The sequence below is a fragment of the Haemaphysalis longicornis genome, unplaced genomic scaffold (assembly GCF_048455015.1).
Source record: "Haemaphysalis longicornis isolate Haplotype H1 unplaced genomic scaffold, Haemaphysalis longicornis Haplotype H1 scaffold_1, whole genome shotgun sequence".
Classification (NCBI taxonomy): Eukaryota; Metazoa; Arthropoda; class Arachnida; order Ixodida; family Ixodidae; genus Haemaphysalis; species Haemaphysalis longicornis.
This window is the reverse complement of record NW_027526203.1, coordinates 381,348,902-381,371,065: the sequence shown is the minus strand read 5'-3', so window position 1 is coordinate 381,371,065 and position 22,164 is coordinate 381,348,902. Positions and strand designations below refer to the sequence as shown.

General features: G+C 49.8%; 1 protein-coding gene across 3 annotated transcripts in view; it reads right to left on the bottom strand.

Moving 5' to 3' along the window:
- Positions 1-22,164, bottom strand: part of LOC144155201 (LIM domain-binding protein 2-like) — a 293,633-nt gene that overhangs the window by 203,957 nt on the left and 67,512 nt on the right. The gene's annotated exons all lie outside the window — the stretch shown is intronic.

The window sequence follows — 22,164 nt, the reverse complement described above, 5'->3', positions numbered from 1 at the left end:
GCCTGTATCATTTTGGCAGTGCCTATTCTGTGGACCAGACCGCAGGATAATGTGCAACATTGTTCTGTGGACCAGACTACAGGGGCAATCTCCAGCTTTATTCTGTGGACCGACATGACATACACCAAACTACCCTTTTTACGAAACATGTGCTATAGTTTCTGAGAAGGCTACGTGGCAGGCTCATGTTGGGCTATACCTACAGCGGCATCTTCGCCTCTTGCCACTACAAGATCCTTTTCTGGTACGGAGTTCAGATGAAGTCGTACAACTACTAGAAGGTGATCGCTGGAATGGAGTGCATGCCATCTCTATGGATGTTATACTACAGTGTTCCCCATGATGGGTTGTTCAGTGCCTTGAGAGACACAATCGATGATTTCGGTGAACTCAAATTTAACCGAAAAACCGGTGTTAGCAGTGACAGTTTTTTAGAACTTGTTCATTTTTACCTTCAGAGTACTGTTGTCGAATTTGAAGACAGGTTTTATGTTAAACGGCATGGAATTTGTATTGGTTCGTCGCTAGCCCCCATTCTTTCTGATATTTATTTGAGTGCCTTTGATAAGAGCGTAAAGACGAAACTGGCAGATCCGCATCACCTCACCATACTTAGATACGTAGATGACTATCTTGTTATGGTTAATCAAGTGGCCGGAACCAGCTTGAATAATGTAGTAAATGGAATCATTGAAACATTTGTCAGCTATTCAAAATCGTTTAAGTTTACGTGGGAGCTGCCAAGCAATAACTGCCTGCGGTTCCTAGATTTGAGCCTGACTTTTCAGAACACGCACGTGTGTTGGCAGTACACAAGCCGCGCGCTAACAAGCAGCTGATTCCATTTGATAGTGCTCACTCAAAATTAATCAAAGGGGGTGTGGCCATGACATGCATTAAGGCAGCCTTAAACAAGTCGTGCGCGCACAAGGTACAAGGCGCATTTAAGGAACAGATTGCCCGGTTGAGCAATGCGGGATTCTCTTCTGCAGTTGTTTATGGCGTTTGCGAAACACCTCTGTAAAAATTTAAACGAAAACCGAAGGAAGGTGACATGCAAAAGAAAACAGAAAAAAAAAGAAAGTTCACGTTATCCCGCATTGGCACAGGATCTGTTGCTCGGGGGTACGTCAATGTGGCGTTTAGCGCGCCCTGCAAATTGGCGAAGGTTTGCCCTATGACGACGCAAAGGAAGCGGCAATCGTGCTCCAAGAAGCACGGCGAATTATACACAGAATGCACCATGGGAGTTGTCTACGAGATTCCCATGAGTTGTAACAGATGTTATATTGGCCAAACAGGTAGATGTTTCAACGACAGAGCGCGCGAGCACTGTTGGGCAGTAAAGAACAACGCTGGGGGCCACATGGCTGAGCACTGCAAAAGGTGCACTTTGCAGGGTACAAACTGCACTCCGCTCTTCAAACAGGCCACGTTTTTAAAATGGGTCAGAGATAGGCAAGAAAGGGAGATTGTGGAGGAGTACTTCATTCACAAGGCGAGAAACAAGTGCATCAGTACACCGTCGGTCGCATTATCACTAAAAAAACTCGAGTTCTTAGATGGACACGTGTAGGTTGGCACACGTTGTTGGTGTGACGTTTTCATGGCGTCAGAACAGTGTATTTAACCCAGGGTTTTTCACTAATTAAGTTCAATTGGAAGTGGCGCCTTGCCTGTGTCTACGTGTTTCTTCTGGTCCCCGTTGTTGAGCGCCTCAAATTTATTCAGTATGTTACACAAAACTGCTGGGGCTCGACCTTAAGCGCGTAGCGCCAAAACCCGAGACTACCCCTGCGCCACGAGAGCCGACGAGCGGGGCCCTATTCGCAGATGCTCAAAGCGGAATCACCCTGTGGTCTGGTCCATAGAGTTTCTTAGTAAGTATATACTAGAGAGGAAACTGCGCCTCGTAAGCCATGTCGTCGTGGGGGTTCATGGGAAGACCCCCTTTTTGGCTTGAACTTGGCATGACAATTGGATTCTTAAGCGGTTTTGGGGATTTGCTTTCTTCACTATGCATTAACACGTTTACGAGCTACAAGGAAGCCGAAATCCTCCCGTTTCTGTGGTAGCCGTGTTCGGTGAAACAGCCGGCAATGCGTGATCGCACCTGACGTTGCTCGTGCCGCAGTCGAAGGACGTATGACTGAGCGGGTAATATGCCGCCGCGAAATTTGTAGCCGACGAAAAGAAGGAACAAAACGTACTGCGACGAAGACAAGATACGACAGATACGGGCGCTTGTATGCGTCCTATCTTGTCATCGTCCCCGACTGTTTAACGCCACGTTTTCTTTTTAGATGCAACGCATCTCTTTAACTCGCCTTGTCCTGCGTCGTTGTCGCGGCGTAGTCCGCATCCCTCCCCCATTTTCCTCGCCACGGCAGCTGCGCGCTCCGCTGCTCTCACCGCAGCGGCATCTGTGCGTGAGCGCGGTCAGCGCGCAGCTTGCGCTCGGCTGCGCTCGCTCCCGTCGCCGTGCCAGCTGTGCGTTAGCGCGCAGCTTGCGCTCCGTTAAAAATTTACACCATCTTCCCGCGAGGGGAACCATGAGGTAGATGCGACGCATCGGGGGTGAACATGCTGCGTAAATAGGATACACAACAGCAATCCACACGCTGACATCGCTAACATAACGGAAACGCAACGGCAACCCCCGATGCGTTGCATCTACCCCATGGTTCCCCTCGCGGGAAGATGGTGTAAATTTTTCTTATTAAACTAGCTGGCGGTCGGTGCACTGGTTCACCACGAAGGCAACGTTTTCATAGGCACGCACAAAAAACTTTCAAAACTCTTCAAACAACTTATTATTATTGAAATAATGGTAAAATTATTAAAATCACAGTCTCTAATGAGTTACCCCCAAATATTAACATTGTTCGTAACTACAACCTTGGCCTGCGGAATAGCAGGCACAACCGTTCCGGCAAAAAAACGCTTTACTTCCTTTTTCCTTAGTTTTAAAACAGCCTGTTGTTATTTTACACTTACATTATTGCACACTATTTTTCGCGTTTTTGTGGCACTTTGTTTAAATTTGCGGTCACTAAAACGTTTCAATCCAAGCCAATGATGAAACTAAGGCGAGCGCGATGTATAATGGCGGCCCATGACGACACAGACGACCTTGATGTGAGCCGCATAGACGCTAGCGCCAGATTCCTCTCTAGTGTATACTGTAAGAAACTCTATGGTCTGGTCCCCAGAATAAAGCCGAACACTATTCTGTGGTCCAACCCACAGAATACGCAGAGCGTATCATTTCCTCATGCACGCATCCTTGCTCTCTCCCCATCCCCCTCTCCGCAAATTTCCGCTCAGAACGAACGAGCAATCTGACGCTTTCACTCCGCGAAAGCCCGCGAGGCGCTGTTTTGACCTCGGCTGAGCTCGAATGTCAGGTTGACGGAACAAGCTGTTTTCTGGGTTCGTACAATGTAGCTTTCGCTCTAACAAGCACCGCCGCGACGGATGTGGTCACGTGGTCAAAAACGCACGCCTCGTTCACGCGTGGGTAGAATAACATATCACCACGTGCTGTGCATAGAAAATATTTAATTGCACTTTCTTCTGGTGCATCTCGAGTCGTACACGGCGCAGTAGGAAACAACATACTGAAAATACAGCGCCACGAAGACGAATCAACTATGAATGGTCCGCACTATATGACAGTTCCCGAACAGGAAGTTTCAGCTTTTTTTTTTTTTTTTTGCCAAGTCGCACCGTATTTGCGCAATGGCGACACACCCTGATTCCGAAACCAACAAACCAATATCAATCGTCAATCTATGACCAATATTCATGACGTCTTGTTTAGGCAAGCTCTACGAGCACTTGATCCATACCCGACTTGAAAGATGCGGCCTTTTTCCCTCACGCAATGTTCGGCTTTCGTGCTCATCACTCGGCCCGGGACGTCCTCCTCCAGATCAAGGAGGAAGTACTGGATCACCTCAGTTCCACAACTCCTCGTGTCATTCCCGCCATAGACGTAAAGGGCACCTGTCCCATAAGCCATTTTGACAATTTGACAAGCCTCCAGAACACCAACTGTGGCCTAAACACCTACAACTATGTGAAGCAATTTCTCACTCACCGTGCGGCCAAAATCGGCACTGGGCCCCCGCAAAAGGCACACCACATGGGTCCGTCACATCCCCATTACTGTTCAATACTGCCCTTCCGGGCCTACCATCCCTCCACGACACCATACCTCATCTGCATCATGCTCTCTACGCCGACGATTTAACCACGTGGATTGCCGTGGGTTCAGTGGGACAGCAAGACTTTATAGCTTCAACAAGCAATAGAAACCACATTTGCGCTCCCGAAAAATCTTCAACCTCCTAGCCCACACTCGTGGACGACCCCCATCTCCCACATCAGACCCTACTGCCAAAACGAACGACACCCCCGTTCCTCAGGTCAACACCCCTCGGTACCTCAGCCTAAAAATTCAGCAAGATGGCGCGGGCCACGCTACCACCACACAACTACAGCCAACAATTTTGCAACTTGTAGGCCTCATCCGCCGCGTCACCCACCAACCCCACGGCCTGAATGAGCAAGATACTACCCGTCTTGTACAAGCACTGCTAATCAATCGTCTTCGCCATGAAAACAGCCAAACCACAGCAAATTAAGTGCATTAATTCGCAAAACATTCAAGATTGCCCTCGGTCCCCCTCCAAACACCGAGCCAACGCTTCCTCCAGCTTGGTATACACAATACCCTCGAAGAACTTATCGATGCGCACAAATCCAGCCAATTTGGAAGACTTCTCCAGCTGCTACCGGCCGTTTCGTTTTACGGCGACTGGGCGACTCGGCGCACCCTCCTCTGTTCACCTTACAACGTATTCCTCCCAACACCCGTAGCAAGGTCGCTGTATCACCCATCCCTCATCATACACATCGAACTCATAGTCAAATCCGACGACAAGCTCGTGTCTCCTACCAACGATCCAAAGACGACTCCCGCTCAGACGCACGATACACCGATTCTTAACCCTACCCTACCAGCACGGCACATGCACTGACAGTGGTCGACTCATACGGCAGCCTTCTCTCTTCGCTCACCCTCAAGAGAGCAACCATCCACGCTGCCGGGGAGGCCGGCATTCCCCTGGCCGACCTCGGCTACATCACTATTCTGACTGATTCCCAATTAGCATGTCGCTTCTACCAAATGGGCCGCATCACTGCCGTTGCCCTCAAGATCCTTACTGGTCAACGACCCATCATTCCCGGCATTCACGTTGTGTGGACTCCGTGTCGTGCATCCTTTTCAAGGAATAAGACAGCTCCTGCTTCTGCACGCATGCTCATACTCCGGGCATCCTTGGGAGCTGCTGACTCGGATGACCACACACAACATGATTTCTCCATGCCATCTCGATACCACGACATCCTGGATCACCGTCGACTTCAAAAGCGAACATTGCCCCTCGCTCATCTCATGCTAGACAAGAAACAGGAAACAGTGTTTAAAAATATCCAGACAAAGACCTTTCCCCACGGAACTCGACTCCATTCGACTTACACTTCCCTGTGCTCCCCAACAGGCAAATTCTGCCCATCTCCCTGCACCCTACACCATTAGGTATGGGAGGGCCCTCCCACCCCAGATTTGTCTCCTCTCCTAACCCTTTGCCAAGAGCCGTAGGAGGGCCAGCTCGCCAGCGCCCCCCTGGAGGACCAGCTTCAGCTGATGTCCCGGCCGCAGCTGGCTGCACATGCCCACGACGTCCTGGACTGAGGACGTGCCCCGCGCGATGTGAACGGCTTTAATTACCATCCCCCGTTCCGCGCAAGGTTCATTCCTCCTCCTCCTTCCAAGTCGCATGCAGCGTGGCGGTGACGGTGGATGGTTTGTCCAAGCTCCGCAAACGATCCCGTTCTCGGCGGGAATTTGGGAAGGACGAGAGAGGACATGCCTCCCCTTTCTCCAGGCAGCGACGTCGCTCTCATTGCTTTTTGGTGGGTCGCCCTTGTGAGTACCCATCTCTGAACTCACTATTAACAGGTATGTTAGCTAGGACACCCTGCTCGGTAGCGTGATATTTTTGCAATGGTTCGTGCCATTTCACACGAAATCCGCCTACTATCACTACGCATACTATCTTTACAAGACACCTTTTTTCGCATTTGTTGTGGGGTGGAAGACGGAGAACGAAGAACCCGTGCCCTGTGGACAGCCGCGTAAGCAACGTGCCATAGCTGGCGTAATTTGCCGCGAGCCGTGTTGGATGCAGAACGGTACTTCCTCGAAAAGGAGAAAGGCCGAGCGGCCACGGGCCAGAAGACAGCACTGCACCGCAGGCCGAAAAGGGCAATCACGCTCATTTTTCTCGGCTGTGTGGCGCTGGTTGCAGCGTCGACCGCGACACGCGATAAACGCGGCCCCCGTTCTCGCCCCTGGCCGGGCGCGGACACGGGTCACGCGGCAGCCGACCGGAGGGCTCGGCCGGCGCGTGCTCTGCGATGCCCGAGCGGCCTTCTGGGCGACCAGAGAGGCGAGGCAACCGCGCGATCAATCGCGTGCGGCGAACGCCGCCGAGGACAAGAGCCGTGGGCCAGCAGCGGCGGGCCTCGGAGGGGGGGTGGCGGCGGCGTCCTGGGGCGACCATCGATCGCGCGCCGAGGCAGGTGCAGGTAATGGCCGGGTGCGGGGCGGCGGCGCCCCGCTAATGTGCACTTGGCGGGGCCCGCCCTCGCGCTTCCGCTCCAGCGGCTCCCCTTGCGCGGCGTCGCAGCTCCCCCCGGGGTCACGTCCGCGGGCTCCGGCACACGACTGGCCGCAGCGTATTTGCGCAGCCCCGCGCGTCTTATTGCCGGCCTCCATTACTGACAGCCTCGTTCGCACGCTGTCGGAAGTCGACCTCGTCGCCACGCCTCATGAATAGAGCGAATTCGCGCCAAGACGCGCGGCTCATTTGCGTCTGCACCGCCAGGGGCCGCAACCCGAGTCGCGGACCTCTGTCTCTTCCTCGGAACAGTGGTATGCGTCTTGCACAAAGCGCACCAGCGGCTCTCATTGGGCGCGAAGGTGAGCGCGAATTCCGGAGCGGCACGCACGCTGCAAGCAAAATTCGCCTCCTTGCTGCGGCTGGCCTAAGATTTCACTGCGCGAGTTTTCTCTACTCTTAGAATTGCTTCCATACGATCTTGCATACTCAGTCCTGACATGTTCAGCATAATAAGCGTCCGGTCCTACAAGATCCCGAGGACTTGCTGCGCCGCCACAAAGTCCCGGTGTGCGCAATCAGCACGACCAGCGAAGCGAAAAAGAATCGCGAGGGCGTTCTTCCTTTGCGCCTTTATCAGAGAACCAGGTGCCACGGCCTATTTTCGAAGTAGACCTGTCACGGTTGGCCAAGATTAGTCACGCTGACAAAACTGGGAATCAAAGAAGGAGTTAAACTCTGGCGAAATTAATTCGTGGTCTGACGGTATGACTTTTTTCTAGTTCCTTCGGCAGTTTCTTGAGAAGCTACGTCCCGTCATGGGCAATGTACGGTCACTCGCCTCATAGCCAATTATGATACTATTGCGGTGTTTTATATACAGTACCGCAAGGCGAGGAGCAGTGGGAGGTCCAGTTGGCGAGCCCCAACCCTGAGGACCACCCTGGCTGGCGGACAGGGCGAGGCGGACGGCCAGGGCCCATGGCGTCCCGGACTATAGGGACGACACCCGCCCAGTACGGAAAACCAGTCGTCTACTCTCCACAATAAAGTTTACTGCGGCTGCAGCTGCTGCAACGGCGGTGGCACAGTATACGCCACATAAACGCGTTCATTTACATTTTTTTAGGGTAGCATTGCGTTCTTCGTTTGCTTACAAACAGAAGCTTAGATCACCTGAAGATCATATTTTTCAAATATCTGTTAGTCGGAAATTCCTGCCGAGCAAATTTCCTTGCCCTTTCGAGTTCAGCTTACAGGAGCCACGAAGACAAAATACAAGTTGGGTTTATTAGAAAGACTGCTTAGTCCCGATAACAATGATACCAATATCATCGCAATCTTCGAACAAATAACGGAGATATTAAAGAAAACGTGTGAAGCAGTCGCGACCCCCTAGCCAATTTCCCGCAACTTTTCTATGACGTCACGGAACCTTGTTTGTGCGATTGGCGGCCGCCTAACTGACCTGTCGCGACGACACATGACTGGACGCCTGTAACGGGGCCTCTAGTTCTATTTAACCGCATCACTTGAAAGCTAACGTGTAGTTAACGCACTGAAAATTTGTTTTATTGTTGGCCCATATGACGTCATTCTTGCTCGTAACACGTCGCTGTGGCGCAAAATTTGAAAGTTTTTAAATACTTCTTTTTTTTTGTTAAAAAAACATATTTTGTGGCTGTAATGGAGCTGAGTGAGATACCGAATCCTAGTTCTTTCAAATTAAACAAAGTTGTATTTTCTCTTCATGGCTCCTTTAACAAAAGTCATTCCCTTACGGCAAAAATGCATTTTGCCACGGCGCGCGGTCCCCCCGTACCAGAAAACAGCTACACAAGATTAATGAACATCCACTGGTGGATCTTTGAAAGGGCCATGAAGACAAAAGACAACTTTGTTTAATTTGAAAGAACTCGACTTTAGCACTTCAGTCGTCTCCATTCCAACCAAGAAAGAGTTTCTTTAACCAAAAAAAAAAAACGCAAGGAGTATTGAAAAACTTTTAGATTTCGCGCTACAGGGACGTGTTATGGATAGGAGTGACGTCATACGGGCCGGAACTAAAAACAAACTTTTCAGTATGTCCACTGCACGTTCGCATTCAAGTGACGCGACCAAACGGAACGAGAGGCCCGACTACAATCGTCCAGTCATGTGCCCTAGCGATGGCTCAGATCGGCGGCCGCCAATCGCACAAACGAGATCTTGTGACGTCATTAGAAAAGTTGCCGGAAAGTAGCTAGGGAGTCGCCACTGCTTCACATGTTTTCCTTCTCCAATATTTGTTCGAAGTTTGCGATAAAATTGGTTACCGAGACAAAACAGGCTTCTTAACGAACCAAACTCGTGTTTCATGGCCCCTTAAGATTGCGTGAGCATCACCCTCCCCCGTCTCTCCCCCTGGCGAACTTTAAGGCTCGGCAAGGCTCGGCCCAGCTGCGACGAGCCTTAGAGATCGTCTTGTGTTAAAGCACATCTTAGAGCGCGCAAAGTTCGTCTCAAAGCGCGTCTTGTATTAATACGCAAGGCGTGCGTATTAATACGCACGCCTTGCCCCGGATTCTCGTTCTGTCGCCCTGCGGTGGCTGTGCACACTCCGTCCCACAGCGTGTGCAAGCGGTTGCGGCAATCACGGGTCCCGTCGAGACGCAGGCGGGTAGCGCGCCGCGCTTCGGCTCAGCATCACTTTGGCAACGTCGGCAGAGTTGCGAAAGCAGCTCTCCTCCCCACGCGCTCTCTCGCCTCTCTCGTTCTGGGGCGTTCGATCACTCGCTCTGCTGACAGACGGATGCGACTCTGCGGAGCGACGCAACAATTTTGCCGACATGCCCCGCCTATTGCCCACTTCATAAAAAGCGACGCCAGCAAATAAATCGACACCGAGGAGGAACCAGCCGGGGTTCGCCAAGATAAGCTTGGCACATAAAAGGGGTTAGTACACCGCAACGCGCATGCTGGTTTGGTCGCTGACTCTGCAGCCACCTTGGTGCGCGGACTTTTGCGGCGCTGCGAAAAACTACAGCCTTAGCGACGTAGATGACACCCGATAGGTCCGTCCGCAGATAAAAAAACTTCATTCGGAGCGCTCGGATGAACCCACGAAGCCGACACGCCCTTTCTGACAGGTTACCCTACGGAGATGCACAGATAGAGAGCAGGTAGACCTAAACGCCGACGCGAAGAATGCTGCGCCTTCACTGGCTCAAAAGTGTCAGTTGAGAATGAGGAGGCTGATGATGCACGTCTTTCCAGGCAGGCGTGACCTTCAACTAGAAGTGGCATCGACATGCTCAACTGATACCGTGACTGGAAGGAATGTCGCGTCTATTCATGACTATATACCAACCCCGTTTGAGGTTGTCAACTCATGGCACCGATTTGGTTCCGCGCAGTGAAGCAGTAATGTGCGAGAAATTGTGTATGCTCAGTGTCAAGACAGACTTCAACAAGGTTAAGGCCCGTGAATGCCGCACTTTCTGCGCTAATATCATACGCAGCTCATCTGGTCACGTGGATCATGAGTACAAGAGCCTAGAATTTTTTTTCTTTTTTGATCACAATAAGGCAACGGAGATGCCACTTTCTAATTGCTGAAGATCGTTTTCAATAAATCCCAGAATAGCAAGGAACTCCGTTCGTCTGACCAACAATATTCTCCGTTATGCTGGAAATATTAAGGGCAGCGCTTGTATCAAAATTTCTCTTTGTTGTGTGAGGCTCCCATAATACGCACATAACTCACACTGCAAGATTGACGCTTACGTGAAATTCCCGCTCCTAGTTCGCATTGCGACAACGATGAGAGGAGCGAAACAGATGGAGGCAAACACTCGAACCACGCATTGTACACATGTAGATCATATGCCGAAGTAGCTGTACACTTACTGCAAGAGCAGTTAGGATAAGGCGGTGAGTGGCGACAGCTCTGCACAAAGCCCTTCACACTTGGCAGTACTTCTTCACAGAAGTCAAATTCGCTCAGTCATGGCGATTTCTTTTTCCTCAAGACCTACATTACGACCCCGCCCACTTACGCCAAACACTGAGAACAGAATCGCAGCCAAGCGCGGTGGACAACAGAAATCGTACGACGGCGTGTCCCACTTTTTTCTGCAGCCCGTCCGACGCACTCCGGCAGACACACAAACAGACGCAACAGCAGCTATCCGACGCGGCGACCGACACAAAGGGAAACACTCTCCATTTAACTATCTGATGATTGTGTATCTACAGCCGTTATTGAAAGAGTGTCCAAGGCTTGATTACGCGGAACTAGTAAACCCACTCATCTTCACCGCTATTTTTGTCGGTCTTGTTTTATTTGCTTCTGCGTGTGTGTGCTATTTATTTTTCTTTCTGAAACACACCCGGAAACTCACCCAGTGCTCTCCAGCCGGGTGCCTTGAAGGGTTCGGCCAGTGTACACGTTCGCTCCTCAACTGCCCTATAGCCCCGAGGATACACGGTGAAGCCTGTTGTCTTTTGATCAAGGCGCCAGAAGTGCGTGCACAGAACTTCGCAGATCCTCATAAACTGATAAACAAAAAAAGGAAAGCTACACAAACTTGTTTTCTGTTGCACCGAAGGCATCAACGGATAGATAATCCCCACAGCACATGGCGGCCACACAAAAAACGTCCCTACTCCTTCCCCCATTTCTCTACAAAACGCTACTTTGAAACGATCGCGTGCGTATGTTATTCGATGGCGAAATGATCGCACCAGCAAAGAAAACTCAGCCAAAGAGAATGACACAACGTCGAGTCGACCTTAGAAGGGGAGAGAAGGAGGCAAAGACGCCCGAAAGATGGCCCGTTGTTATGCTACATAAAAATTACATCGGAATAATTTCGCCTGCATTGGCAGCGCCATATAACGGCCCATGTTTCTAATACCCGTGCTACACGAACGTTTAAAGGGACATTTGAGTCGAATGGCCTTCGAAATTTTAAATGCCATTCGAACTGGAAGGAGTTCCGCCGATCTACACGACAAATCTCAAAGGCAGCAGAAAGTTTCCGCATTCACCTGCCACGTTTTGGTGTCCCCACTGCTGCACAGTTTCGTTCTCTTAATTTGAATAATAATAATAATAATAATAATAATAATAATAATAATAATAATAATAATAATAATAATAATAATAATAATAATAATGTCACGCCAGAGAACACCTTTGTGAGCGATAAAATTGATTATAACCTACACACACGAGCAAAACATGCAGAAATATACCCCTGACTATTGTAATGTCCAGATACGCCAATATCTTCCTCGGAATTTTTTTTTTTGTCTAACTGTAAGAATTTTTGGTACGCCGCAACCTGCCTGCGCGCCATGACTAACTTTAGCGGCGTATATCTGTGAAAATATTCCCGAGGGGCAATTCGTAAATTTTATGCCCAATTCACGCCTTGTTTTCAATTCCCTAAAAAAAATTGTTCCTGACGAGAGCATACGTTTTTCGTAATAAAATGTCAGATTCGGCTGAGTCCAACTTTTTTAGATGCGACGCTCAGAGCATCTCTTGTCGGCGGCCCTGTCCTTCCTGCGTGCGTCCGTTGTTGTCCGCGTGCGTCCGTTGTTGTTGTCCGCAGCCACTCTCCCCCTCTCCTCTCCGATAGCGAACACTCTCTCGCGAGGGGCATTGGATTGGATTCGATTGGATTGGATTGGCTTGGATTAAAGTGGATTGTGTTGCGTCATAGCCGCGGCACTCTCTCTCTCTCCGCGGTCTCCTCTCCTTCGGGCGCGCTGCGCATATAACCGGTGTGCCGCTCTCCGGCGGCCTTTCGGTCGACGGTTGCTCTCCGCTTGCGCTTGAACCCCCCTCAGCGTCGCATCACACCAGGGTTCCCGCGAGGGGAGGTGGGCGTAATTTTTTCGAACATTGAGCCTAAATATTACTAAGAGTACTGAAGCTACAACCTTCGAATTTTACTCAAGTGTGCTCCTTGCATTTCTAAAGAAACACAGCTAATATTATAATTGTATAAAATACTGTACCGTCGCAATGTCCTTCCTGACGGTCCTCAACTGTTGCCAACACCTGCGCTCCACTGTGCTCCAGCAGCTTCACGACATACCAACTGCTGGGCATCTCAGCATCTCTCACCCCTATGATCGAGTACGCCGCCGATTCTTTTGGCTTGGCCTTACTGAACGCCTCAATCGCACCCTGACAGGCATGCTATCTTGCTACGTTTCTGCATATCATCGAGACGTCATGCTGCCTTATGTGACTTTCACTTATAATTCATCACGGCATGATACAGCCGAATATTCACCATTCTACCTTCTATAAGGCATCACCCCACTCTAACATTGGACAAACTCCTACACACATCGGTAGGCCCAACCCCACTGCGGTCGGAGCCATTGCTCGCGCTGATCATGCTGGGCAGATAGCCCGCCACCGACTTTCTTCATCACAAGCTATCCAGAAGGCGTTTTACGACCGCAAACACCGCGTGGCACACTTCACTACGGGATCCCTGGTTCTTCTCCGGACACCTAACCGCCAAGTCAGGCTTTCTGAAAAAATGCTGCCCCGCTATTGTGGCCCGTATCGCGTACTACGTCGTTCACATCATTCGTCGTTTGTGTTCTTGTTTGCCCTGTGGCAATACGGCAAAGACGCACCGGGCCCGCAAGTTAAGAGAAAAAAACTGAAAAACGCATCTTCGATGTTTCTAAAATTATACCCAGATGCCGGCCTTTACATGTATTATCATCAAAAACATGTTGCATCGTTTTGTTCCTGAAGCGCATAAAGTGCGAGAAAGGAGGCCTATCCAATTTTGAAATTGCACTGCTGTGTAGCACAGAAAAGCTGTCTAGCTAAATTTGCTTGCCATAGAGGTAGTTTCCTTAAATGGGTACACACGGGCCGTTCTGCATGTAGTTCACATGTACTTGCTGCTTATCACTTAATTGTTTGCTTATTTGTCGCTTGCGCCACAGGTGTCAGGACTGAATGCCGAGGAATTATGCAGGCACTGGTTGCCACTATTCCTTTTTTGCGTGCCACGGTAATTGGAAACCTCATTTCGCTCCACGTATGGGAAGTTTACGCACTTGACTTTCTTAGACAACACAGCTGCTATGTTACTGGCCGTATGAATTGCAATTCTTGAGATCTTCCTCAAGTTGTAAAATGTAGCCTGATGTTTAAAGACTCGCATGCTTTTTTACAAATACAATCCAGAGTCATCTGAAAAAAATTCCCCCGCATTTCCCCGAGGGGCAGAATGTGAAAGTGCGAATGCACGGTTGTCGGCCCGCTTGCGGCGCTTGCGCTCGGCCCCCGCAGCCCACCGCCTCGCCGCCTTCTCTTCCATCTCTTCCATCGGGTTTGTAGTATCACGTGTACACCACGCAGTTATCAAGCCGCTATAACGCTGCTGAGTCGCCAACGCACGCCGCTGACGACGTAGTTTGAATGCGTTAAAGATATAAGGCGCGTCACTAACACTGATGTCAGCGTCGCTTCCGTGGCTTGGTCGGTAGAGCGTCGCGCTGCGGCCGCAAAGTCCTCGGATCGAAACCTGGCGCCGGATGCTGTTTCTTTTTTTAAATAAGAGGAGCACTGCGGACGCCGACGCCGCCGCCGCCGCCGGCGGTGGATGGTTTGGGGTCGCTTATAAAGTGCATTCGCACTTAAAATGCTAAAGGGTCAAGGGCCCTCTTTACAAAGTCGCCTAGCTCCCAAATGACAACCACAATCCCCCATTCCTCCTCTCCCTCCGCCCTTATCTTCTTCAGGAATATTCAGTCTTTCGAGCATGAGAGAGAGAGACAAAACTTTTATACTGGGCTAAGTTTAGGTGGGGTGGTTCCTCATTTGAGGTAACCATGTGCCGTCCCAGCCCGGCTGTCCCTCTCGACCAGCAGAAGTTGATCTTGAGGGAGGGAGCTGGACAGCAGTATTTACCACTGCTCGGGGGTAGGGGAAGGAAAAGGGGGTGGCAGGTCTGGGTTTTTGCCGCACTCCCATATGATGTGCCGTAGAGTGCCTGGTTGAGTACAAAATTTACATTGCGCGTCAAATTGTGTGGGAAATAACAGATGCATCCTGACGGGACGGGGAGGCGTGTTTGTCTGTATTAGTCTGAGTGTGGTTTCTTGGTTTTTTGAGAGCTCTGGGTGTGGTGCCGGGAATGTTCTACTGAGCCTGTAGTGTGGGGTAATTTCGTGGAAGGTTGCGAGTGGCGTAGGTTCCGGTGTCTCCTCCGCGGCCTGGTGGGCGCGATGTCGGGCCATGAGATGGGCGTGTTCGTTGCCTCTCACGGGCCGGTGTCCACACAGTTACGACCTTCCTGTCCGGCGTCTTGCTTTCTGGGATGCTAGCGTCACGGGTGCCACCCATCCCGACATGAAGCTACGGCATGCCTCTGGGAGTTTGGGACGACGGCCGTGGTATTGGTTTGTGTGAGGGCGAGAGCGATGGCAAGTTCTGTTTCTTTGGCCGTGGCTCTGGGAATGGAGGCCCTGGTAAAGTGCGTACACCCGTCCGTCACCACGCCACCGTGGCTCTTTTACCGTTGTAGTGGGCTGCGTCGGTGTAGGTCGTCGTCGGGACTTGGGAGTAAATCTGATTCAGCGTGTTTGCGCGTGCTTCTCTGCGACCCTGATGGTAGTTCGGGTGCATATTTCTAGGTATCGGGTGGACTACTATACATTACGCCACGATTCCGGGATCACCTGCGACTGAGGCTGGTCTGGCGGAACCCACTTAAGTTTGGTCAGTACACTGCGGCCCGTTCGTGTACGAGCGAGCCGTGCCCTTTGATTTCACAAGTGACCCTCAATAAGTTCCAATACTGTATTGTGCAGCCCCATACGTAACAACTTGTCTGTGGATGCACTCATGAGGAATCCAGGGGCTTGTTTTAGAGACTTGCGTATGAGACGTCGATCTTATTCTGTTCGGTTCTACGCAGGGTGACATATGGAGTCGCGTAGGTTATGCGTGAGAGGACGAACGCTTGGATAAGCCTGACCATGTCGCCCTCTTTCATGCCTCTGTGCCGGTTCATGACCCTGCGTATCATATGCGCGACCTGCTCAGTAGTCTTGGTGAGTCGCTGTACCAATGCATTGTTCTTGCCGTCCGCCTGGATGAGCAGACGCAGAATCCCGATGGATTTGCTTGGCTTGATGTCGTGCCCATCGAGGGTTATTTGGGTGTTGTCGACATCCTTCTTTGTTCGGCGTCTCCTCACCACGAGAAGCCCATACTTCTGTGGCCAGCACGACACCCCTAATTTATTTGCGTACTCATTCACAGTGTCGGCGGCGAGCTGGAGTGTGTCCTGAAACCCTCCTAGAGAAGCGGGGTCCGTCCACAGGGTCACACCCTCCGCGTACAGGGCATGGCTTAAGTTCGGTATTCTTTTCAGCTGCTGTGGAAGATCCAGGAGCGCGATGTTGAAGAGTAATGGGGAGAAGACTGAACCTTGGGGAGTCCCTCTACTCCCGAGAGTGATGGGATTAGAGGTGACGTCCCCGATCTTGAGTATGGCTCTGCGGTTGGAAAGAAAACCAACAATGTAGTTGTAGGTCCTTTCCCTGCATCCTGTGTTGGCCAAGTTTCGAAGGATCGCCTCGTGTGCCCCGTTATCGAAGGCTCCTTTTAAGTCTAGTGCGAGGATAGTCCTCGGGGGGTGACGCATGGAAGGGACGAGGATCTCCTTTTTCAGTTGCATGAGCACGTCTTGTGTACTCAGATGTTTCCTGAAGCCAAACATTGTGTCCGACGTTTGTTGTGTTCCGTCAAGGTGGTTTTGCAGCATTTTCAGTATGATTTCTCCATGATTTTGCCAATACATGATGTTAGTGACATCGGTCGCAGGTTGTCAGTGTGTGGCGATTTGCCGGGCTTCAGGACGAAGTGAACTTCAGCCATCTTCCATTGATCCGGGAGTTTTCCTTTCATCCAGAAGGAGTTAAATGTCTAAGTATGATTTCCACGGCGGGGTCATCTAGGTTGGCAATAAGCTTGTTTGTAATTGGGTCTGGGCCCGGGGCACTGTTCCACGTGCTGTCGAGCATGACAGACTCGCATTTTGTGCACTGGTCGCATTCTCCCCAATAACATTGACTTGATTGACTTGATAGCATTAAATTCACTGGCATCTATACTTGATTTCCTGGTATTTTCCGTCTGCGCAACATAAACACAGTACGCGCTGGCAGTTTTGCGGTCTCCCTGTGGCTTTACGTTCGTAAAAATTGCGTCCAAACAAGCACGTCATCAGTAGTTTAAATAGGCTTTCCACCAGATGGCCCTACAGGCAACCCAAACAATCCCTGGACTGCTAGAGTGAAGAGGTGGAACAGGGTCCATGGGTTTGGGAGCAGTCCTGGGAGCAGGCAAAACTGCCTTTTGTAGCAGGCTTGGGGCAGCCATAGAGACATTTTTGGAGCAGGTTTGGAGAAGCTGGAAATGTCATTTCGAACCCGTGTAACACCATTTCACAGCATTATGGTGCCTTCCTGATCTCCCTACACGCCGCTGTGCGAGTCCCCTGTGAAGTACCTTTTACCTATCTCACGCATTCCATCACGCACTAGAACCTACTCTGGACCAGAAACGCAGTTCTTGTACTATTTCTAGAGGTTTACAAAATGCGGATTTATCCATCTTCGCGGCCCCAGCGAGCGCGCCGCGTTATTACCGTTCGAAGGTCAAACCTCACGCGCAGAGTCGAAAGAGATCAGGTAACAGGCCTTGCTTCGTGTCCGGTAAACGGCAGTGTTTATGCGAACCCACGGCGGAATTCCGTAAAACAAGATGTTTGTTTGCATTTTTTCTACCGAACAACGGTTTCAGTGCGTGCGAAGCAGAACATAGCTTTGTCTTCGCCGCTCGCAGGGTTATCAGAGTCGACGAACTTACGCCGCAGACTACGTAACTAGAGCGTGTCAGAAAGCACGAATAATGGTGGACTATCCTCCACTGAACAAAGATAACCCCAAAGTTGAATGCAATTGAATAGAAGTTTATTTGTTCTTTCCTGAATACAGAAAAAACGGGGGGAAGGCAAAAGGCCACCAGCTTTCCCTCCGTTTCACGGGGAGTTTATTTCAAGTTTCGAATTCATTTCCGTTTCAAGTTCACAGGCGAAAATGAGTAGTTACCTCAAAACAAAAGCGCACCAAATTAATAAGCGAGGGAAAAGCGTCCAAGACCCTGTTTGTTCCATGCATGCAGCAACGGGAAGTTGCGGGCAGCAGTGCTAGGATGACCAAAAATAGGCGACTAAATTGATGTTCACCTCCAACCAACTACAACCGTTCATGCGAATATTCTTCTATCTGTTTGCGATTAGGCACAAGAACCTTTTACTTTTGTTCATTTTCCATTAATTGTGGCGCGGCGGCAGACACCGGCAAACACAACCGTGCCAATGTAACACACAGAAATTAAAACAGATGGCGCTTAGTGCCTGCGGCCTTACGGCTAAGCCAAAGCCAAGTTCTATAGCCGCTCATAGCCTTGACTGAAACCGACAACACGATGTTTCAGCGAAGTTTTTTGGTGCTGGGCATCATGGCGGTCGTATCTCGTGGCTCAATTTAAACGCTGCGGCGTAGGACGGCGCTGATAAACGAGTTTGGCGCAACAGGGGCGCAGGTATACACGTTTGGCGCTCAATGGCGCAAATGGCGCAGCTGTTCCACCCCTGAGTGTTTATGCACCTCTTCATGAACAGAATGTACGCGCGGTGCATAAGAAAGGCTAGAGGGCTATCAATGAAATGTGTGAACAACAGTGAAGAAGCAGACAGCTAATACAGCCAAAAACGAGGTAAAACAGGTGGAAATGACGAAACGAATGGGGAAAAATTGAAATCGAGAACGTCGCTAAATACGCCCAGTGAGGAAAAGTGTGATAATTAGAACGGAAAATCGATCCGATAACGATTGCGGTAGTGAATTTTGCGTTTTTAGGTCAAAGCAGGTTGCTTGTAGGAAAGTGTGTCAAAACTACCGCGCATGTGTGGTCTATAGAAATGAAACAAAAAAGATTCGAGATATTTTGCTGGAATTTGATTGTATCTATCCAAACCTATGTGAGAAAAAAAATATATCTCTGCTACTACACATGAAACCGAAATTTCAACGTCTCCGATGCAAACGTCTCCACAGCCACGAACAAAAAAAAATCAAAGGTGGGTGTTGTTTCTTTACAAGCATTCATGCCTAAAAGTTAAAAAAAAGTATTTTGCCTTCAGCATATTTTTTCAAGGCAAAATACTCCACCGCACGAAACGTTTCAAACAAACAAACAAGCAAAACACTGACCTCAGCCCTGTTGCGTTTGCCCGATGAAAGCCACGAAACGAACATCGAAAAGTATCGCGACTCGTCAATAATCAAATTCTCAAATAAGCTATCCCGGCTCATGGTTTATAGCTGGTGCTCTGGTTAATACGTAGTCTCTCGCACGCTTCCGGCTGAGCCCGTAGCCGTAAGCGCTTCCTGGCCGTGACAAAGAATGCGTCAGCACGTACACATTCAACGTCCCCGCAACGCACAGTCACGGCATGCGCCTACACGAAACGGCAAATCCGTGAGCAAACACGCCGTTGCTAACACCCGCCATTCTGGGCCTCTACTTGGATCTAAGTGTGGAATCAACCTTGGGCACAAAGGTTCCGCTGGCTTCGCTACCTACGCTGTACTTAGCAACTGTTCATGCATGGCCTAAATTTGTTCGCCTTTGTTTTGTTATTCGCAGTATTGGTAGCATTTTTACTTCATTTAAATGCAGTCACCCCCCCACCCCCTTCTCTCTTATCTCCTGTGATCTCTACACTTCGCTGTAGACATCCGTCCCCGCTTGGCGCATACAGCCTGTGCCCACCCTCCCCCACCACGACCTTCATGACTGACCTTTGCAGTTTTCCTTAAAGGCCACCCTGCTTTTGAAAAAAAAAAAAAAAAAAAAAAAACTTACTGCGTGACCAAACGAAGACGGAGACAGGAGGGTAACTGGATGAGCGCAGATCCCTCCTCTGTGTTTGTCCTCGTTTAGCGGCGCACTGTCGTTTTTTTTTTCGGATATATATATATATATATATATATATATATATATATATATATATATATATATATATATATATATATATATATATATATATATATATATATATATCACGAACCAATTAGCCAGCAACCAAGCCTCATCAATCCCTTCCTCTGTCTCAGAAGAAAAAAAAACCCTACATTTGTTCGCGCCCGCTTTTCCACACGCCTCCTTGTGCACTGGTGTGAGCAGCGGTTGGCGCACCACTGCCCCTCACGATGAAGGAAAAGTGGATCACCAGAGGACTCACTCGACCAACACTGTCGTTTCTCGTTCCGCTCCTCACAAACGTGGAGAGCGGCTCATCCTGCGCTCAGCGCGTCACGTTGATGGCCGATTTGCCGTGACGTACAAACGAACAGACAAATGCCTGCTCGGAATCACGCAGACGAAATATTATCCGATAAAAGGGCAACATGTCATCTTCGTACAGCTTTATACATACGATTCCCCTTTTCGGCCGATTTACTGCCAGCTTGCAGTTAGTTAGTCGTGGGAAAATTCACTCGCTTCTTGAGGCCTATCTCTACGCGTGTACACACCGTCTTTCCGCAACAGGCTGCTCCAGTTGTGTTTCTACCTGCAGTTGCGTCTATGCAGTGCAAATGCATCCGTGGAAGACGGCCTGGCACATACGTACGGAATTTCGGCAGAAGGATGGTGCCGAGAAAGTCGCGTGGCGCGTACGCTTAGGTGTCTCCACGCTTACCCCTTCACAACCTCCCTTCACCCCATTCATGGAACACGCGTTCCACGAATGGTTACATTTAAAGCAGAGGTTATATTTAAAAATAAAAACGTTTTCTTTTTGTTCGAAATATCAGTTTTCTCTTCGTTACAAATTTTTAGCCTGTTTTCTCCCACTTCTTATGCACCTGATTTAGATGATGTTGAAGTTGTCGCCCCCCAGAAGGCACTTTGGATTGACTTAGCTGGGAATTGCGGTTAAGAAGAGAAAAAAAGGAGTAGAGGGTAAAAAAACAATACGCAAATGCACACTTATTATACACACTTCGCGACACGTTAGTTTGCCATACCACAATGGAAGCTCAACAGATTGAAGAAGTCTTCAATCTGCTGAGAATCCAACGCGGTCGTATACAGCCAGCTCCCATGGATTCGACAATGGCGGAGCCAATAACACTTTGGCAAAATTAGGCGGAAAATCGAATTACTGGAGCCGAAAACACAGCTAACCACGCTCTAAATCTGATCTAATTAAGTGATGCTATCGAAATAATGAGAGTCGACCGTGCCACAATATTTTGAGTGCGATCGTGCTGTCAGCACAAGCTCGCTTATCAATGAAAAATGCCGTGCATTTCGGCTGGAAGCGACGAAAAATACGAGTGTAAGAGCACCCGACATGAACAGTGCAGCCGCTGCAGGAGCACATGGAAGAGATCCCCTCAACGTACCTAGGTGTAAACTCGCGATGCAACACGGGTAGTTTTTGTTACATGCAGAAGCTTACGAATGTAGGGGAGCCCCGCAAAATTAGTTCTAATTTTGTTCACTCCTTGCAGCGGCGGCCATGTTATGTATTAGGCAATAACGCCGCTTTATCACACACAAAAAAGAACTATTCCCGTACGGGCTATAGTTTCTGTGATAAAATACACGCATACAAATACCGCCGTCTAACGTGCAGTTCTATTTTAGTCGCAGTGATACAGCGAAGTCAACCCCAAAGAAGTTCCCCCACAAGCGGTTCCGGCTATGTCGTCTGGCCAAGTGGCCGCAACCGCAGGAGTGGTTAGGTATTTAAGTAAACTCGCAACAAACCCCCACTACACGCGAAACGGGGCCGAGACAGGAGACCAGAGTTGAGGCCCTCCTGCTGTCAAATGAAGCCGCGTGATCACCTTCTTCGCGGCTTACCGCTCTCCCCATCAAGGTAACGTGTCAAATGAGTCCCGTTAAGCGAGGGTAACGTCCTCGGAACGTTCGAAGCCCGAAGCAGGATTAGGGCGGATTGGTCACGGCGCTTTCGGCGCTGTCTAATCGCGGTCGTCCCTCTTCTCGAATGAGGGCAGCGACACCGCAGATCCATACGTGGCCACGTTCCTTCAACAAGGGCGGCTCGTCTCGCCATCGGTTAAATAGTTAAACGGGCGAGTTAACGGCGCTGCGACCTCACTTGGCTGGCTGCAGTAACTGAAATAGAGTGAATTCGGTCATCCAATCATTCTTTACCGTCACCGTACCACGTACACCCTTTGTCAAAATTTTGTGGGCCAATCTTAAGCCTTTTCGCCCACAAAGAATTCAAAGAATCGGCCTTACCTTTAAATGTGACAAAATATTTTAATGCAGTAAGAAATATGTTTTCTCTACAGCTTTCCTGCATAAAACGTTTCAGCCTCCCTCGGGGCG